Below are 21,387 nucleotides of genomic sequence, written 5' to 3'. Positions count from 1 at the left end.
GGCCCACCCCAGGAGCGGCTTCTCTCTCTCTCTCTCTCTCTCTCTCCCTCCCTCCCTCCCTTCCTTCCTTCCTGAGGGTTGCAGCCAGGGATCAAAACTTCCAAAGTAGTTGCCCTCCCAGCCCCCCCTTGCAAGAGCTCTACAGGAATCTGTCCCAACACCCCCTCACGTTGTGGGTTCTACCTCCCCAGCCACCAGAGAGAGGAAGAGACACCGAGAGAGAGGCAGGGCTTCTGGGAGGGTTTCCCGTGCCCAGCCTGCCCTCGGCACCCTCGGCCCAGAGGGAGCCTCTTTGGAGCAGTTGCTGCAGCAACAGCCGAGCTCAGAGCTGCGGGATTTTCATCACCCCAGTTCTGGGGAAGCTGGGCCAGCCTTTGCCCAGTCTAGGCAAGTAGCTTCCCCCAAACACACCGTTTTAGAAGTCAAAAGGAGGCTTTTAAACTCTGGTAAAACGTTGCTTTCCCAATTACTTTATGATCAGGATCACCGCCAAGGAAAGCGGAGAATCCTCCTTTCCCTGAGGCCTGGCCCCCGCGAGGGCTCGGCTGGCACTGGGGTTTGGAGTAGCTCGGACTGTGCCCACCCTCGGCCGGCGCTCGCTCCCAGCTCCCTTTCTTTCTCACCCTCTCTCCCCCTCTGCGTCCTCCAGCTCCAACACAAACTGTTTGCACGGGAAGTCTCCCTCGATGACCCGATTCAGCACACACAAGAGAAAACTGTGGGCGACAGACCCAACGTCCTAACGAACTTGAGTTAATTAATGCTAAGGAAGAAAAGAGGCGCCCTCGCTCTGTTGAATCACGGTTCACTAGCCCTTTCAGTTTGCTGTGGGTGGAGGAAAAAAAAGAGAGGCTTTTTGGTTCAAATATTTTTGGGGGGCGAAGAGAAAACAAAAACACGGCAGAAGGGCCGTAGAGGGCCATGCTGTGGGTACCTGCCCTGCTGGAGGAGCAGAGGGAGAGGACGGAGCCAGGCCAGGGCTGCCCAGGCAGCTTGAATCCTCCCCTGTGCTTTTGGCCTGGGCAGTTCTAGGAAGACAGGGAAGGGGAAAGGCAAAGGGAGAGATTTGCAATGTTTCATAGGCCTGCTCAAATAAACTCCTCCAAAAATTATACTGTCAGACTAGAAGATGCATTTTTTTTCAAAGTCCAAACCCAACAACTCCATTTGAACAGAGCCGTGAAAATGTTTTAACAGTGCAGAAAACTGAAGTATGGATGGCAAGCGTACAGAAAATTTAAGTATGCAGGAAAAAAAAAAAGAAGAAGAAGAGGTGGCAATAGGAAGGGGGGCAGGGAGAACAGCTGCAGTTTTGCTTTCCAGATGTTGACAGCAAAATGTAATTGGCAAGTAACTCACTCCTTACCACTGCTTATCCTTTGGTCCTGCAGTGTTAAAATCCTGTCTCTACACCTTACTCTGTAAGATTTGCAGCACTCCCTCCACGTACACACAAGGCCTAGTCCAGTGGCTTCAAGAGAAAACACACCTGCGACCTTTTTTTTTTTTAATCGCCCACTCATTTTTACAAGCCCTCCTACCATTCCTACTGGGGAGGACTGAGCAAAGCAAGCTATAGGGCATTTTTTAATTTAAAATTTTATGATCATTTTTGTAATGTGCAGCCTTTTCTTTACCTTTGACTTTGATGCTGGGGTGGAGGCTTTCCTTGTTTAAGAAAATAAACTTTGTCACCAAAGCCTGGCATGAATAAAGAAGGAGAATGCACACATTGTAAGGATACCACTCGCTCAGTTCACGTCCACAAAGAGAACACACCCATGTTAACTCCACCCAGATGAAGGAATAAACATTTTCAGTACCGCTGAACATGCCTTTAAAATTTTAAGCTATAGAGTTCCTATAATTCATATGCCTTAAAAATAGCTTCTGTGAACACCAGGGATGGCGCATCAAATGTGAGCACCTAGATGTTCACACGTGTTGGCGAAAGGAGCGGGTTTCTTGTGTGGAACAGCTCTTTTCGTCCTCACGGCAGGCAGCAGAGCCGGTGCCTGCAACTCGGAACCCATCCACAGGGCAACCAACTGTGCAGCAGGGGTTCAGCAGACTGGAGGGGGGGAGACTAGAGGGGAATGGAAGACAGACAGGACCCACAGAGCTGAAAGCCAACAGCCCGGTGACTGGGTTGGGGGGGCGGGGAGCCAGAGCCCGCTTCTTCTCCCACTTTGCAGGCCCTAGGCAGGGACTGGAAGTCCTCAGTGTATTGGCCTGGACGGAAAGGGATGGCAGAGCCAGGGGTTCCACAAGCTAGACTTGGTACTGTTAGGGCTGGCTGCCCCCTCCTCTCAGATCCCAGTGGGGAGATGAGAGGGAGAGGGGCTGAGAGAGAAGTGGGCAGAGAGAGAAGCTGACTGAAGCAAGCTAGGCCCTCGGGTCTTGGGGGAAGAGGGAGGCCAGAACTTTGCCTGCTGTCTACCCCTTCACACTCCAGCCTCAGCTCCCGCTCCCTCACTTTCACTAGCACTAAATTTACTTCATAATTTTAAAATTAATTTTTTTAAAAAAAGCAGGGAAAAGCACTGAAGGCAAATACCTCCCACAATATCTCTCCAAGGAGGAAAAAAAAAGTTTCTACTTATGTAAAAAAAAAAAAAAATGCAAGGGATCTCTGAACAGTCTGAGCACCAAATAACCAGGAAAATGAGAGAAACACATTTAATTAAAAACACCTGAAGCAAATAAATAACTAACTCCCCCTGCTGTTTGCAGGCTCTGCGAAGCCACTGGCGCCTGTGGGGACAGCCCCTGGCCCTTTTAGGGACCACTTTGCCCTTTTCCTTTCTCACAGGGAACTTTCTTCATCTCCCAAGACCACCTTCCTTCCAAGAGAAAGGCCCAAGCCAGCCACCTTGTGCCCCAGCAGCCCAGCAGCCCTGCTCAAACCTCTGCAGTGGGGATAAAGAACCCCTACCCCAACACCTGCCCCCGCAGTGCCCGGCCAAAGCAGCCTCGCCAGCGGCCGGCCGAACTCGGCTCTTCCTCCCTCACATTCAAGCTCTGCAGGCGGCAGTGTGGGCACTTCCCAGGGGCTGGATGCCAGGTTCAGCCGCTCTGTCCCCTACCAAGGGCACCGGACTGCCAAGGCGGGCTTCGGCTCCCAGACACATTTTCTTTTCCAATTGCATATGGGAGTAAGAAAAAAATTCAGTTTATTTTAAAATATGGCAAGGGATCTGAACTCCTGGATCCCAGATGGACGACCTTTATGAATACTTGGTCTTTTGCGGGTGAGTGTGCTGGACAAGCAGCCAGGCTGCTTCCGTACACCCGGGTTTGACTCTAATACCAGCCCGCAGCCTGGGACATACGCCTTTGGTTGGCATCGGGGGTACGAGAGCCCAGTTCCTTCCTTCCTTCCTTCCTTCCTTCCTTCCTTCCTTCCTTCCTTCCTTTCTTCCTTCCTAAAATCACTCTAGTGCAAAACAGACAGTGGGTCAGAGCCGAGGCAGGGGGAAAAAGAACTGTCTGCCTGCCGGCCGCAAGTTTTCTGGCTGTGCCAGTTTGGGGATTTGCGAATTAGACCGGAGCAAAGGAAAAGGCAAGAGGGGAGGGGGGAAAAAAAGCCCGCATTAAAACTAACCAGTTCTGCCTAGCTTTCTGCCTTTAAATAAGACAATGCTGAATGGAGAAGAGAGGAGAGACGAGTTATTTCTCACTCTTTAATTACCCCAATGCTTAGCATTATTTTAAAAAAAAACCACACACATTAGCCAATGATATATTCTAACCCTCAACAAAGCTAGTATTTTTCTCTGATTACAGATTTTGCCATGGCAAACCCGGGCTCTGACGACAGAGGCAGTGCAGAAGCGCGCTCCTAAATGAGACACAATTTTAATAAAATCATAATAATTCCTTGCCATTTCTCTAGTGTCTTTTCAGTCAGCGAACCCAGGTGCCTTTTGCCGCATTCTCCTAGGGATTCAGCCACCAAAAACTTAATCTGGGACAGGAGACATTCACCAACTAGCTCCGTGGAGTGTCACCCGCATGCGGTTATTTTTTTTTATAAGCCTGTTTTACCATTCAGCCTCTCATATGCTTAAAAATGAGTAATAAAACTTTAAACTTCAAGATGTTTTTAAAGAAGTCGGGAAAGTCATGCAGCAAGAGAAGAAAAGCATTGTCGGGGTTAGAGTATTTGAGGTGATGTGAGAGGGGGAATCTGAAGCTGGTTTTAGAATTCAGGGTCAGCCACAGCCCACAGCCCTGGGTCTCCCCCACTGGGTGCAGTTGGTTCAGGTTGAGTCATGTACGCGAGGAAAAAGAAATGGACCTAACACCATCAACGCGTATTAAAGTAATTGGGGTGGTTAGAAGCTAGTTTATGACTGCTTCCTGAGAGGATGGGGAGACAGGAGGCCCTGGGGCACTTTCTCTGAATGCCCTGGGGTAGCTTTGGTTCTGGGGAGGAGGAGGAGAAGGAGGGACCTTGGCCAACATTAGCTTCCTCCTCCAACAGGTTTAGTTGGCCTGAGATGGGGGGGGGCCCACTGGCTTCTTTTTCCATTTTCCCTCCGTTCTCTGCTTGCCCAGAAAGTCCAGCAACAGCCCTCGCTAGCAGCCACGGGTGGGGAGGCCCGAATACAAAAAGAAAAAGAAAAATTCACCCCACGAGGCGATGTTGATGGTAAAAGATTTGGGGTTTGTTTTTTATTTTATTTTTATTTTTACAGGCTGCGCAACTCCTGCACCGCCTGAAGGCAGGAGAGAGGGAAGTGCATTTTCTCCCACTGAGTCACACCTCACCCCACCCCCCACTTCACTGGAGGCCAAATGCCCCTAAACCCGGCCAACTCTCGAAATTAAAAAAAGAAAAAAACAATAACCACCCTGGTAACCCCCTCCCCACGCCACTATTCCCTTAAAAGAGGCAGCTTTAGAACAGTTGGGGGTTTTGGGGGGTGTTCCTAAGGAAGCCTGGGGTGCAGAGGTGAGGACTCACTGGGGTGTGGTGAAAAGAGCTGGATCAGGATGTCGCCCCCCCCACAACGCTGCCGTCAGATCTGGGGGCCGTGAACGCCCCCCCCCCGCCTTACAAAAGAAAACAACAACAACAACACCCGCAGGCCACCAAAGAGTAACAGTAACTGCCCAGGCTGCAGGCCCGCCCAAAGCCTGCGCCTGCGTTCTCCAGCGGGCGTGCACGCGGGAGAGGGCGAGGGGGAACTGAGGCCAAGGCGGCCTTGCTCCCCGCCGCCGCCTCCCCTCCGCGCACCTGGGGGACCCGAACTCAGTTGAGCCTCCCTGTACACAGTCGGGGCAGCCTGGGGTCACTTTGGGGAAGCCCGACGGGAGGGAGCCAAGCCATCCTGAGGCGGCGGCGCGCCTGCGTAGTGCGACGCGCAGCCAAGGGCCCAGACCCCCGGCGGCGGCGGCGGCGGCGGCGGCGGACGGAGGGCTGGGTCATTCTAGAACTTCTTGGAATGCCAAGAGTCCAAGTCCTCCCTCCCCCCCGTCGCTGCTCCCTCCTTCCAACTCGCTCCCCCGGTGCCCCTCACCTGCCCTCGACGGCGGCGGCCCACCCAGCTCCTCAAGCGGTCCTGAGGGAAGCGCCCCTCGTGCGCCTTCCGCGCGCCACAGGCGCTTCTCACATCCGGGACTTCGACGCACCGCTTCCCGCCTTTTTTGCCGCCGCGCATGCGCTTACCACGCGGGGCGTTGCGCGAGGCCCGTTCGGCCGCGACCCCCGACCCGGGTGGCCCGCGCGTGCCCCCGGCCTCCGCTCCCCGCCCCCGCCCCGAGGTGCGCACGGCGGGCGGCGCACCGCCTGGTGGGGCCTGCGCCCGCCCGCCGGAGGCCTTCCCACGACCCGCGGCCTGGGGTGCTATCCCCTGAGCCTTTTGTGATTTTGCTTTTTCCTCCTCGAGGCTGGCGTTCACCCCACTTGAGCCACAGCTCCACTTCCCGCTTCTTTGGTGCGTGCACTGGAGATATAGGGTCTCACGGACTCTCCTGCCCGGGCCGGCTTCCACCTGCGATCCTCGGATCCCGGCCTTGGGAGGAGTAGCCGGGATAACAGCAGGAGCCCGGCTGGGGGGGGGCGCGGGGCGGGCGGGCGCGGCCCGGGGCGGGCAGCCGTCGGGGGTGGGGGGGCGCGCGGCCACCAGGCCGGGACGGGGTTTTCTGATCGACGCGGGGCGGGAGGAGTCTGACTCCCCCGCCCCCCCCAGCCGGTTTTGACAGCGAAGTGCTACGATCGATCTGGGGCACTGGGGACCTCTGGGCGAGTGCTGGGGCGCCCCCTCTCCGTCCCTCCAAGGCCCACCCGTTCGGATCGCTAGCGCCCAAGGCGCACCCAGAGGACTAGCCGGGACGGGGTGGGGGAAAGTCAGGGAGGACAACATGAAAACTGGGGGGGGGCACTAAATAGCCTCTTTGTGGAGAATTGCCCGAGGTCACTAAGGATTAATTTAAGCAGCAGCGACAGCAAAACACACACACACACACACACACACACACACACGAAAAGCAACAACGTGTCTCGCCACCCACCCGCACCCCCCCCCTCCAGACTGCGTTCCCTCAAGGCTGCAGACCTGAACAGTGCAGCTCAGCCCTTCCTGGGATGGGGTCCCCCGGGGTCTTAAAAAAACAAAACAAACCCAAAACTGCCTTTTGTTAGGGCTCCGGTCGCCTGTGATCATAGCTATTCAGGAGGCTGAGATCTGAAGATGAAAGTTCAAAGCCAGCTCTGGGGGAAGGAAAATCCACAAGGCTTATCTCCAATTAACCAGCAAAGAAAAAAAAGGAAAAAGCCAGATGTGGAGCTATGGATCTACATCCTGAGTGGAAACGGGAAACTGAAAGTGCCCAGGCCTTGAGTTCAAGACCCAGGAGGTGTACCCCCGCTGGCACATGCACACAGACACAGACACACACACACACACACACACACACGTGCCTGCCCTCCCTGCTCATTGCTTTTTTTTTTTTTTAAAGATTTTGAACGTTTGCTGCATAGTTTAGTGGGGTCTGCAAAATCCAAGTACAAAAGGCAGAGCGGAAGATCAAGGAAAAGACACATATATTCTTTATAGAGAATCTCAAATGTAAATAGCACGGGAGGCACCAGTGGGCAGCAGCCGTTCTGGGGTGCTTCACCTATGCCCCCAAGGGCATTTAGAGAGGCAAGTGTTCCTGGAGAAAAGAGGGGGGGTGGGTAGGAAGGAGCCCCTCCTTCCCAACCACCTGCATGAGGCTTTGGAGTCCAGTACCCTGGGCAGCTTGGCAGGTGTGTGGCTCACGTGAACCGCACGCGTGTGCAGGCTGGGGAAGGTGCGTGCCCGCATGGGCCTGGAGCCACATGCGTGGGCACTCTACCGGTGTTTGCCAGCTCATAGGCTCACCTAAGCCAGGCAGCATCTCCATGGAGGCGCACGCGGGGTACCTGGGCTAATACCAGCCCAGCAGGGAGGTGTGTGCTTTTTCATTTTTTTATTTTCAGGAGAGGAGGCAGAAGACTGGGGTGCAAGATTGGGGTGTATTTATGTGTTTGTGTGCACCCTGCAGCCTGGGTGTACAGGTAAGTTTGGGACCCGACTCCTGGCGGGGAGGTGGCACTGGAACGTGTGCATCGGAATGCCCTGCCGCCGCGGCCGCGCAGGCACTTGGGTCCTGGCCCACTATGGCTCACGCTCACTCGGGGATGTGTGTAATGTGGGGCTCGTGTCTGTCACGCCCTAGTAGTGGCCACGTGTGCACGTTGGGTCGGCGGTCCCGGGATCATCTTCTTCCACCCCAGTGGGCCAAGGAGCAGGGCCGGCAGGCAGCTTTGCCCGGGATGTCAGGACTTGGTTGGAGCCTTGTTGGTTTTGGCTCAGGCAATTCGAATGGGGGAAGCCCTGGGGAGCAGGCGGGAGTGGAACAAAGGAGGGACGGCAGGCTGGGGAGGTAGCAGACAAGAAGGAAGCCTCTGGAACCCTAGGGCCTTGGGGGAAGGGGATGGGGGAAGGGGAGCAAGATGCCCTATACAGATTCCTGGGCCTGAGACCCACATCTTAAAGTCTTGGGGGCCATCTCTCTATGACTTCCAGAACCTGAGCCCCGGTTTACCTTAGGGGACCCCAAGAGGATCACAGGCCAGACACGGGGAGGGGGGAAACCCCACTTGATTCCCACACAATGGGTCACCAAGAGAGGGAGCCCACCATACATGTAATAAACCTTCTGACTGCTCAGCATGGTCCAATGCGTTTTGAGTGGCCATCATCAGCACCCCCATTTGGAAATAAGAGGCATTTGGGGTAAAGAGCACAGCTTCCCATCTTTCCCCCAGTGAAGGGAAGAGTTTGGGAGGCACCTTTGCGCAGAAAGCCTAATAGGTTCTGTTTCTTGATCTAGCTGCTTGAAACCTTTTCTAGTCCCCCCCCCCTCACCCGGGCAACAGAGAAGGAATTCTCTCAGGGTGAGCCTCCCCCCACCCCCACCCCCAGGGTGCACTGGAAGGGGTTGAGAAGGTGGAGTGATGTGTTCTAAGTCATACTTGCCCTTGGGCGCCTAACTTTAATCCCTTCCACCCCACTTGGGGCCCCATGACCTTGGCACTTGACCTCGTGGCCTCTGGTTCTTCATCTGTAAAACAGGTTACTCATCCCTGCCTGGCTGTGTTAGTAAGGTCACAGGAGGTCACAGATGCCCGCTCCGCCTGCCCACTCCCCCACCCCCACCCCCACCCTGCATAATTGCTCTGGAGATGGTAGCTGTTATTTTTATTGTGAGGAATCTGGCTATGACAAGCTGTGACGCTTGGTGCAATGGCGTTAGGCTGTGTGTGTGAGTGTGTGTGTGTGTGTGTGTGTGCGTGCGCGTGTGTGCGCCTGTGCCACTGTGTGTGTGTGTGCGTGTGTGCGTGTGACAGGTTGTGTGTGAGACTGTGCGTGGACGACAGATTGTGCCGGTGTGCGGCGGTGCCTGTGACAGGCTGTCACCGCGCGACAGACTGCGGGTGGCGGGGTGTTGCGGGCGTTGACTGTGAGTAGAGATGAGGCGGTGCGTGCTGTGTGCGTGGGGATGGGACTGGAGGACCCCACAAAGCCACCCCAGGAGGATCTGGTTGCCAGTGAAGAGAGAGCGACTGGGGGAGGACAGGGGGCCCAGCGCCCCCGGGCCTTAGCTTCTCCGTTGTATTCCATGGTGCTCATTTGATGGCGAACCTCGGAGGTGACAGAGCAGAGGCCCCCTGTGGTAGACTGCCCTTCTCCAGGCACTCATGGCTCCTGCCTTTAATCCTAGCTTCTCAGGAGACTGAGATCTGAGGAGGAGGATTGGAAGCCAGCCTCTTAGCTCCAATAATTTTTTTTTTTTTAAAGCTAGAAGTGGGGCTGGCTCAAGTGGCAGAGAGCTAGCCTTGAGCAAAAGAAACTCAGGGACAGTGCCTAGGCCCCGAGTTCAAGTCCCAGGACCAAGATACACACACACACACACACACACACACAGACCCCTCCCACCTATCAGCTCAAGTGCCCAGTCCTCAGCTTCCTGGGAAAGGAAACCTTGGAGCATAGAAGCCCTCTGGGCCTGGCTGAGCTTAATAAGGATTGAGACGCTACCCGTTTGCCGTCCTTTCCCTGGGCTCCAGGCCTGAGCAGAGTTCCTGGAGACTGAAGAAAGAAGAAGAGGTATTTTGGGGGAAAGGCAGAGAAATGGTTGGGACAGAAAGAAAGAAAGAAAGCCAGGGCTGGGGATGTGGCTTAGTGGTAGAGTGCTTGCCTAGCATGCACAAAGCCCTGGGTTCAATTCCTCAGCACCACATACACAGAAAAAGCCGAAAGTGGTGCTGTGGCTCAAGTGGTAGAGTGTTAGCCTTGAGCAAAAAGAAACATGAAGAACAGTGCCCAGGCCCTGAGTTCAAGCCCCAGGACTGGCAAAAGAGAGAGAGAGAGAGAGAGGAAGAAAGAAGCCAGGTGTGGGGGTATGCAAGTGCGCACCACACCTGATACTTCAGCATGCAGCTGAGGCAGGAGGATTGGGTGTTCGAGACCAGCCCGGGCTACATAGTCTCTGCTTCAAAAGAGAGAGAGAGAGAAAGAAAGGGAGGAAAAAGAAGAAGAAAAAGGAAAGAAGGAGGAAGGGAAGGGAGACCAGCGAGGCTGAGGCTGGAGGAGAGAGGGAATGAAGCTGGCCTTCTGGGAGCCCAGTAGGGAAGTTTCCCAGGTTAGATGGGCAGAAAGGACAGTCCACACTTGGGAGCACCATTGGGTGCTGGGCCCTGGGCTGGGAGCACTGTCAGGGACTCAGCTCTGCAGAAGGGACCAGCAAACCCAGCAACAACTGACAAGCAGCTGGGCTCCGACTCCCAACCCAAGTCATTCTCATCCAAGTGAAGTTCAGCTTTGTGAACCGTCTTGGCCCATAGCTTCCTTCTATGTTGGGGAAACTGAGGCTGAGGAAGCCATCCAAGCACACCTGGGTCCTGGATATGGGGGAATACAAAGCGCTCTTGCTCTCTCTCTCTCTCTCTCTCTCTCTCTCTCTCTCTCTCTCTCTCTCTCTCTCTCTCACATGTTTCTTGTGCTGTGTTTTCCGTGGCTGGGTCCTCTTTCTCTCTGAAGTGCCTGTCCTAGGTGATAATTGTGTCCAGTGTATGTCTACTCCGAATGTCTGTTCAGGGCCAGCCTCTGCCACAAAGGGAGGGGGGCGAGGGAGAGGCTCCGAAGCACCCCCTACCCCCCCCCCGAAAGTGTGTCTGATACTTGCAGCCTCTGCAGCGAAAAACAAGTTTCCACAGGGCTGCCTTGGGTTGGGGCCAGGCCGTCCTCAAATAACATTTGAAGTTACTTAGCAAACTTTGTTCAGAGGCACGCGGGCAGCAAGCTTGGGGTGGGGGGGTGGGGGAGGGCAGTAAACCGGTTTTCTCTGAAGTTCCTTACCCCCTTTGGGGACTCAAGTGCCCCCATACAGACCTTAGTATCCCACCCCCCCAGCCCTAGTTCTACCGAGAGAAGCAGGAATCTTACAGCTTTGCCAAGGAACTTGGGTGGTGGGGGGGGGATTTGGTACCAGCACCCCTTATGCATAATGACTTATTTTGCCAATCCAAGCCCTGTGTTTGGCCCGACCTATCCACCATGGTTGTCCGGTGGCCTAGAAGTCGACACGGAGTCCCCGAATGAGCAGAGAGGAGACTGTCAGAAATGGGAGGGGACCCCATTTTCCAGCAGTCTCGTTCTGCCAACCTTGAGGTTAAATGAAGAAGCCAGTGGAGCCAGCTGGCTTAGAACATGTGCTCCCTCCAGACATGCACACAAGTCCGTCCCCCCAAGCCCCCCAATGCCCACTGCTCCATCTTCTAAAACTCCCTCTCCCAGGTCCCAGGCATAGTCGGCAGAGAAGGCCCCAGAGCCATGGTGGCTTTGGAAGTAAAGTTGGCGCCTTGGCGAGGGGGGGGGAGAGCGGGAAGGAGCCAAATACTGTGAGCCATTACAAGTAGAGAGAGAGGAAGGGAGGGAGGGAAGGACGGGGAAGATGGAAGCCAGGCGGGCATTCTTGCCAAACTCTGAGCTGCAAGGGGTAGTAGACAATGCCATCCAGGCCCTTCAAGGGACCAGGCATGAAGGATGAGCCCCAGGTGGCACGGGGCAAGCTGGGGGCTCAAAGGCACTCCCCCCCACCTTCAAAATGGAGACACAGCCACAGCCGTTCGGCTCTGCCTGGGCATGGGGTGGGGGTGGCAGGCAGGCAGGAGGCCAAACCAAATGCCACCAAGTTGGGCATGGTAGTTGCCAGCCTACAGCGCCGACCTCAGACCAGCCCCTAGAGTTTTATGGGGGTACAGACAGTCGGAGACTCCGCTGAGAATTGAAGGCCCAGCAGGCAAAGCAAGGTCCCCCCTAAAACTTTGGGCAGATCCCCAAGACTCTGTAAAGATGGCACAGCCTGGTACTGCCAGGGTTGACATGCGAGGGTAAAAATAAACTGGGCCCGCCCCGGGGGAGCTAAATCCAGGGGCCCAGGTGGAAGTGCCACTCTGGGCCACCAGCTGCCCCCCCACCCCCCACTCAGAACACCAGGGCTGAGATTACTCAGTGCCCATCGCTGATACAGGCAACGCCCAGCCATCTTATTCTCAAGACTCCGGAGTCCGGACAGCAGAGGGTATGCCTGAGCAGAGAGATGAAGGCCAGCTATAGTGGGCCCAGACTTGGGGTCTCTATAGATGGTGGGTTAACCATGTTAACCCACACTACCCGCTGCTGACCTCCAGCTTGCCCATGTCAGAGAAAAAGAAGTTCAAGCCAAAAGCACCAGTGTGCTGCACATCGGTCACCCTAGCTGCTCCAGAAGGCTAAGATCTGAGGATCCAAGTTCAAAGCCAGCCTTGGGCATGAAAAGTCCATAAGACTCTTCTCTTCCGTGAACCAGCTGGAAGTGGAGACGTGCCTCAATTGGTAGAGCGCCAGCCTTGCGTGAAAAAGAAGAGCACCTAAATCCTGAGTTCAAGCCCCGGGACTGGCACCAAAAGAGAGAGAAGGGGGTTCATATGGCAGCATTGGGGAGATGTCATAAATGAGAATTTCAACACAAAATCAGAGCCCCCCCCGACCCCTCTCTAGCACAGACCCCCCAGCCTTGGCCTTAGCCTGAGCTTTTTCCCATCATACCTAGCGCTCCTTCCAAAGACAGGACAACTCCCTTGTTTATCACTGTCCTGGCTCTCCCGCCGAGGCCTGGCACCTCTGCCAGTTCTACTCCTTGCTGAGCCCCGGGGGCCTAGAACAGGGCCTGGCACCTAAGAGGTGGCTGGTAAATATTTGGTGAAGGAATGCACAGGCCCCCTGGCTGCACCCCCAAGCACGAAGGCTCCGGCTGGGTGCCCAGTGAAGGTGTGGGAGAAGGCATTATGCCTTACAGTGACGAGGAGAGGCCTGGCTAGTGGAGGTGTGGTAGGTGGGATACCCTAGTTTTACAAGCCATGGATTGGAAGATCCAAGGTCAGACCCGTAAGGAGGGTGTAAGAGTACAAAATGGGGTCTGACAATGCACAGATAATTTAGTAAAAGACGGGAAAACTCCCTGCAATTCTGTCCCATTGAAAGTGGAGACCAGAGGACTGGATCCATCAGCTTCTCCCCCCCTCCCCCCAGCCACACATACTCCCTTTGCTCCAGCTCTGAACAGACCTCTTTGGAGTGTCAAGATTGTCATCTATCAAATCAAGCACTATTTAAAAGAATTTTAAAAAAAATTTTTTTTAGTTTTAACTTTATTTTTATGACAGTATTAGGTCTTGAACTCAGGGCCTTGCACTCTTGCTTGCTGTTTTTGGGGGTTAGGTTTGGTTTGGTTTGGTTTCACTCAAGGTTAGCACTCTACCACTTGAGCTATAGCTCCACTTCCAGCTTTTTAGTGGTTCATTAGAGAGAAGAATCTCAAGGACTTTCTTGCCCAGGCTCTTTAAAACTCAATCCTCAGATCTCAGCCTCCTGAGTAGCTGGGATGACAGGCGTGAGCCACCCATGGCCCGGCTAAACATTTAAAAAATAAATAAAAAATAAAAAACACCTCTTTGTTCTTTCTTTTTCCAGGTTCAGAAATGGGGTATCAAAAGCCAAAAGCCTGGATTGGATGGGGAGGGGGAGCAGTGAAGGGAATAACTCCACGATAGATCACTTGTCTAGCATTCATGAAGCTCTGGATTCCACCCCTAGCACCAAAAAACAACAATAAATACCAAAGGATTAAGTGCCTATGGAGAACAAATCTCCAGCCAGTAACGTTCTGGGCATGGGGCGGGCGTGGGGGTCTGCCAGGATTGAAGTTATACAAACCAGGGTTGCAATTTCTACCTGGAGAGAGGAGGGGTAGAGAGACAGCCCAAAGCTGCTGCAGGGTGTCAGGCCGAGGGGCAGGTCCGGGGGGCGGGGGGTGCTGAGGAGTTCATCTCGCAGGTGGCCATCTGGGGCCAGGTGCGGGATCATGAATTGTTCCTCTCATCTCTGTGCGGTTCCATAAATGACATATGCTTGGATGTGGGTGAGTAAGGCCGTGTGTGTGACCGAGTCAGCCAGCCTCTTGTCTGTGTGGGCTATGTGCTGTGTATGTGTGTGTGTATGTGTGTATGTGTGATAGATTCGGGTGTTAGCTATATTCATACATGCATGAGAGTGTGTGTGTGTGTGTGTGTGTGTTGTTGTGTCTGCATTTGTAAGCCAGTTTCCAAGCTTTAGTGCTACTGACATTTGGGGCATCTAGATTATTCTTTGTGGCAGGGCCATCAAGAGCCCCCCCCAAAAAAATGCCAGTTTGACCACCACACATGTTACCTGATAACATTAGGGATAGGAGATGTGTGCATATGTGTTATTTGCACACATGTGTTCTTGTGTGTGTCTAAGCATCTGGTGGTCTATCTGGGGATGGATATCAGTGCACATGTCTACACACGTGCACACCTGCCATCTGACGGTATCCCTCTGTGTGTGTGTTGTTGTGTTTGTGGGTTCAGTGTATCCTGTGTGTGTGAGGGTGGCCAGGCCCGTCTGCATTGGATTTCATGCCATGAGGTTGTGTAAGGGTGTGTGTCTCATGCGTGTGCACCCCTAAGTAGCTCCCTGCGTGTGTCACACCTCGTGGCTGGGTGTCTGGAGGTGTCTGTATGTAGGGTGAGCTCCTTTTGTGGACGCTTGTGTGTGTGTGTATGTGTGTGTGTGCGCGTGCACGCGCCCGCGCGCCTGCAGGCCTGGCGAATGAAGAGAGATGCCAGCACGTGGCGGCGTGATTCTTTCTGCCCGCATGTACCAGTGAAAGTGTGTCACTTTGTGTGATGGGGGTGGCGGGGAGCGGGGGGGAGAAGCGAGGAATAAAGCCCCACACCAGACAATTTGACCGAAGCCGATACTCATTCAGAGCCACCCTGCCTGCCTCAGACTCAAAGGCACCTCCTGGGGCTTGGGGAGGGGGGCTGGGGTGCACCTCTGTTCCATCCTCTCCTCCAGCTTGGCTGGATTCAGGTGGGGGACAGAGAGAGAGAGACCCCCGCTTTTGCCCTATCTGTGCCAGGAAGGTTGGCACTGAGCTTTCCGTGGGGGGAGGGCAGGTTCCTTGGCGGGGGTGGGCACTGCCCCCTGCCCACGGATGGCCACCATCACCCCCGACTCCCCTCAGGGTGGGGCCCAGTGGAGGGAGAGCTCCCCAGTGCAACCCTGCCTTCCGATTGGCTGCAGCGCGCCGCAGTGCCCGCTACCCGCCTCCCCTCCCTGGCTGGCACAGCCACATGGGTAGTGGCAAACATAACTGAGTTCTGGGCACAGCTGTGCCTCGCAGAGGCCTGCCAGCCCCACCAGAAGCCAGACACCCCAGCTCTGTGCCCCCCGACCCCTCCCTGCCCGTTCACCCGCCCAGCCAGGCAGCCCAGTCACCCAGCCTGCTGCCCGCTTGTACTACCAGGCCCAGCCTACCCGCCCCCCCTTGCCCGCAGGGCCTGTGCCCCCCCAGCCAGGCTTACTTGGGGGGGCCTAGGCCCCTACATGAGGCCCACTCCAGCCCTCAGAGGGGCTCCTCAGGCGCAGGGGGGGGAGGCGGCGGGGAGGGGAGCTAGGCCTGCTTCCTTTAGTGAGCGCGCCCAGAGCTGGAGCCAAAAATCGAGGAGGAGATATTCAGACGGAGCCAAGATGCGTTTGGCAGGAGAGGAGAGAGAGGGAGCAGGAGGGGGAGGAGGGGAGGAGAGAGGGAGGAAAGAGGGACTGAGAGAGAAAGAGAGAGAGAGGAAAGAAAGGGGGGCCTCAGTTTCCAAATCTGTGACCTCAGAGCCGCAGAGGGAACAGGGTAGTGGACCCAATGACAGGCCCCGTCTGTGCCAGGGGTGGCGGGGTTGGTGGGACAGGAGCGATCAGGCCACAGACACAGCCGGACACCCAGCTGGCCGGCCAGGGCAGCCGCAGGGAGAAGCCAAAATCCATATGTGAAGGGCAGACAGCGAGAGGCCTGTGGGCTGCCCAAACACGCTGCACCTCACCACACAACGGGCTTCTGTCCACGCCAGGCCAGGGGCACAGGAGGGGCTGCGGGCAGGCCCCCACGGCCGTACAAACTCCGGGGAAGAGACAAGAGGCCAGCCAACGACCGGCCCCGCGCCTGGCTGCCACAATGGACATCCTATAGGGTGCCCGGGGGCCAGAGGGACGCCAGGAAAGAGGGGGCCATGCGGTGAGCTCCACAAAGGGTCGAGCCTGCCACGCACAATGACACGGGGGGAGAGGGGGCACACGGAGACACGCAGGGGCACACAGACAGGCAATGAACACGTGCGGAAACCACCCCATGACACGCTTCGGCCATGACCACCGGCCACCAGAAAAGAACACACGTCAGTCTGTTGCTATAGATGGGAGATACCGTCATGGCCGAGGAAGGCACTCCGCGACAGGCTTCGAAGGCCCCACGGGACCTGCCATGGAGGCACAGCAGCGACACAAAGCCCACAGCGGGTTTCACGTGAACGTGAACACACACACACACACACACTCATATCCCCCACACCACACACCGGCACCAGACGCACAAGACGGGGAGCATGCTACCGCCTTCAGTTACCAGGTAGGCACGCGGAGACACGTGGACAGGCACCCACGCAGACACGGGGAGCCACGGGAAAATGGCGGCCCAACGGCTTTGGCACGCCGATGGAGACCGATCACCTAGGAGCACCTCAATAGTGCCGCTGAGCTCACTCTTTGTCCCCCACTTTCCCCCCCTCAACCCAGGATTTGGGGGAGGGGCAGTAAAAGAATCTTTCCCCAGTGCCATATTGGGAAAAGAGCACAAGGCAGAAGCGCCCGCTGGCCTCTCTTGGTCTGGCTTAGGGTGGAAAAAAATTTCCAGGCCTCAAATGTAGTTGTGGTGATCAAAACAGGCCCTGAGCAAAGAGCCGGGTTCCTGGTGGCTTTGATCTAGGCACCAGCCATCAGCGATCGCTGCAGGGATTTTTACCAGCAGCCACGACCCCACGGCTGCACACCCATCTCCAGTGCTTTACACACCCGAAATCTCGCACAAGCCTCCTGCCCCAAAGCGAGTCCAGGCAACCATGCCCAGGTGCCGATTTATACATGCCGATCTGTGGGGACGTCGCTGACCCCCTACCGGATGCCTAAGATGGAGGAGGGGGCTGCACATGCGCTCTTTGTCCTTTGTCGATCCCTCAGAAGACATCTGGTCCCCTGCCCTGTGCCACTGTCCCCTTTACTTCAAAGTCTGCCAACCTTCCTCTTGGACTGCAAGACCCCATGCCAGTGGAAAGAGCCGCACCAGCAGCCAGCCCCACTGCTGTGCACAGCCTTGCCTCTTCCTTCTGGCAGCCCCCTGGGATTTCTACGTGGGGAGAGCATCCTCTCTTCCGTCCCTCAGAAGCATTCTTCTCTCTACACCGAGAGGGGCACGTGAGGATGACAAGCCAAATGCCAACTAAGCCCTCTCCGTTTCTTCAGCATACTGTGGGCCAGGCACCGTGCCGCATCGCCTCACTGCCCAAGCCATAGACTCATACCGCCATTGCTGCCTTTGGAGAACAGGACAAGAACCAAGGTTTAGGGGCTGGGAAGGTGGCTCAGTGGTAGAGTGCTTGCCTTGCATGCCCGAGGCCCTGGGTTCGATTCCTCAGCACCACATAAGCAAAAAGAAAAAAGCCAGAGGTGGGACTGCAGCTCAAGTGGTAGAGCGTTCGCCTTGAGCTGAAGAGCTGAGGGACAGCACCCAGGCCCAGAGTTCAGGCCCCATGACCGGACCCAAAAAAAAAAAAAAAAAGAACCACGGTTTAAACCCGGTGTTGACTTAGGGCTGTGTGTGAGTCCTTGGCCTCTGCTACCACAGCCTCCATCCCAGCCATGGAGGCTACACATTTGTGGCTAAGGTCAGGACCCCAGCCTTCAGCTCGTTCTCAGGAAGAACTCACACGAGTGCCAGTGCCCTCCCTGCCCCGCTGCCCAATTAATCCAGCAGAGCCCCGGCTCTGAACTTAGCCCAGCCCAGCAGCAGAAGGTCCTTCAGAGCCCGGATCTAGACCTATACACTTCATGCCACTGTTGGGGCTGGTGCATGGATGTCTGGAGCCAGAGAGAAACATTCCACTCAATGCCAGCACCAAGGCTGGGCACTGATGGCTCACTCACACCTGTAATCCTAGCTACTCAAAAGGCCACGGCACAGAGGATCACAGTTCAAAGCCAGCCACGGACAGGACAGTTCCACGAGACTCCATCTTCAGTTAACCAACAAAAAGCCAGATCAGCAGCATGGCTTAACTGGTAGAGCACCAGCCCGACAAGTAAACTGAGTAAGCATGAGGTGGCTCTGAGTTCAAACCCCAGCACCAGCGCGCACACGCGTGTGCGCGCACACACACACATCAGATTGGCACAGAGAGCAGTAGCTTACAGGGACAGATGGGTAGCCATTATGACCCAGAGAAAAAGTGAGCAGAGTGTGGTGGGGCACATCAGGAAGCTCCCTTCTTGTTGAAAATGTATACACATAGCTGAATAGAGACAAAGATACTAGAACATTCTATAAGGGAGACGGGGCAAAGGGTCACATCTGTGGATGGGCCTATGTATGGACACCTTTGTGTCTTTGCCAGTGTCTGCACGTCTGTGTGCGTGTACAGCCGAGAGCAGGGGTGTGCATGGGTGTGTCTGTATGTGCGTGCACACATGCGCAGTTGGGTGAACCTACCCTTGAATCTGCCTTTGTCCAAGCGTATACGATGACTCCGGAGGCCAGTCATGTTTGTGTGTGTTGGCTGACTGCAAACTCGGGTCCACAATGAACTTCAATGCGCATGTGTTCCACATCCCTCAGCCTCCGTACCCATTTCTAGGGGTAGATGTATATTTACCCATATCTTAGATCTGACCGCGGTATGTGTGCGTGCGTGCACGTGGCTGGGCATAAACATCCCCATGTTGGCAATGCCAGTGCGTGTGTGTGCGTGTGCGTGTGTGTGTGCGTGTGTGTGTGTGTCCCCTCATCCAGGCACATGTCTCTCTGGTGAGTTGTCCCAGTAAACACCACCCATCTCTTTTCTCTGCCTGGGATTCAGGCCTGTGGCAGAGAAGGCCTTGAACAGCTCCTGTAACTGCCTGGCCTGGCTGCCCTGCATTTCTGTGCTTTTTCTAGAAGGAGATTTTTCCCCCCTTGTCCTTCCCTCTCGCCCACAGTGCTTTTCCCCGCCAGGGCCCCGATGCTCCAAGCTCCTTTCCGCTCAATCATTTATTGACTTTAAAATCGAAGCCAATTCTGGTTTGAAAAAAAAGAAAAGAGAGGCCAGAGAGAGAGAGAGAGAGAGAGAGAGAGAGAGGTCTAACACACAAGGGGATGGGGAAAATGGGCAGGAGCCAGACCAGAGACCAAAACCCTGAACAGCGATGGAGCCCTGTACCAGTGGCTCATGTCTGTAATCCCAGCTACTCAAGACGCTGAGATCTGAGGGTTGCAGTTCAAAACCAGCCCAGGCAGGAAAGTCCGTTAGACTCTTATCTACAATTAGCTTGCAACAAGCCCAAAGTGGAGCTGTGGCTCAAGTGGTAGGGCTCCACCCTTAAGTAAAAAAACAAAAACAAAAAACCCAGGACAGTGCCCAGGCCCTCCCTGAGTTCAAGCCCCAGGACCAGCAAAAAAAAAAAAAAGATGGATGACAAAGACATATGGAGACAGAAGAGTGAGGAAAAAAGAAAGAAAAAGACAACCCAGAGAATGGTTTACTCAGAAAAGCAGAGGTCAAGGTGGTAGAAAAAAAATTATAAAAGCAGAGTTGGCTGTCAAAGAGAAATAGCCAGGCCCTGCTGACCAAACGACAGCGCCTGCCCAGTGCTGAGGGGTTTCCCTGCCCACCGTGCAGGGCCAGCGGGCTGGTGAGAAGACGCTTACTCCCCTCCCTGCCAGCCTGGCACATTCAGGCTAAGGCTCCTGCAGATCTGAACCTGCACCTCTCTTTTGAAATACAACAGTGTCAAACTCTATCCATCACCCCCTAATTCTGATGGGTACCCAAGTCCCTTCCTTCCCTTCCCATCCAAGTATCAGCTGGTGGCTTTTCTCACTCAGGGATGCGGTGAAATCTGGAGGATGAGTGTCTCATCCAAACCACAGGCAAGGTTAAGGAAGCAGGCCTCGATACCTGGTGTGCTTGGTACAGGCTGGCGGTTGGGTGCATAAGAGGCTACTTAAGGGGAGAGGGGTCCTGATAGTCCCAGGACTCAAAACACAACCATGGGGCGCCAGCCAAGTGTCACCCTAAAAGCAAGCCACGTCTCACACCCAGCTGGCCAGCTGGCCGTCCATGAGTGTCAAGTTGGAAGTAGGGATTTGGGGGGACCTCCCCCTCATACTGCCACGCACACTCAGACATACTCTGGACCACACATGTTTAGTCCACAGAGGATTTCCACGGCTGACCCTGGAGGGAGGGGGGCATTCGCAGACTCTAGATTACCACCCAACCCAGGATCATGACTGACCATCTCCATAAACTCTCTTGCTTCTCCAAACCTGGCATGTGTGTGTCATGCACATGAATGCCCACTCCCACCTCTGGGGGAGGGCACCCCTTGGCACAGAGGGAACCGTTCAGCGCCCCAGACCTAAAGAAGTCCTATGGATTGGCCTAGCAGGCCTACGTGTCCCCTCGGCCCCAGTTATGGATTACCTGCTACAGCCTGGCACCGCGGGCCAGCATGAAGGCGCCTATGCCCGATCGCGGCCTCGGGCTATGGCCTAGGAAAAGCCAGGTGGCCGTGCACGCGGGAGCCCGGCCTGGGCCTCCGCGGGATCGCGGGCGCAAGAAACTTCGCTGCAGGCGGGACGCGCTCTCTCGCCGCTGCCGCGCGCGCGCGCCAAGGTGGGCGCTGTTGTTCCCGCCGCTGCCCCGACGGCAAGGCCGGCCAGACCCGGCGCGATCCGGACCCGCGCGTCCACCTCCCGCCCCTCTTCTGCCTTGAGGGTGGCGGGCAGGACAGGATCTCCCCTCACACACACACACACACACATCCGCACCCCGGGCCGCCGCCGCCGCCGCACCCCTCCCCAAACCCTGCCGAGGTCCAACACCACCACGGGCCCCGGGTCGCTGGAGACCCGGAAAGTTTGCGCCAAGGAAAGTTTGGGGAGGGTGGGGGTGGGGGGTTTGAGCCAAGCGGCTGCGCCGTCCAGGTCGGGCTGCGAGGCGCAGCCCCCTCCCCGGGGCTGGCAGCGCGCCCGTCCTTCCCTCCCCTCCTCTGCCCCTCTGAAATTTGGGAGCCCCGCCATTTTCTTAGCCCCGCTCCCATGTGAGGCCTGAACAAAGACTTTGGGGAGACGCCCGGGCCGCTCGCGACCCGCCCAGGGCACCCCCCGGCCGCACGCCGGGGCAGTGCCACCCTCGGGGACCGC

This window comes from Dipodomys ordii, unplaced genomic scaffold (genome assembly GCF_000151885.1).
Source record: "Dipodomys ordii isolate 6190 unplaced genomic scaffold, Dord_2.0 Scaffold184, whole genome shotgun sequence".
NCBI lineage: Eukaryota > Metazoa > Chordata > Mammalia > Rodentia > Heteromyidae > Dipodomys > Dipodomys ordii.
This window is presented reverse-complemented; position numbering follows the sequence as displayed.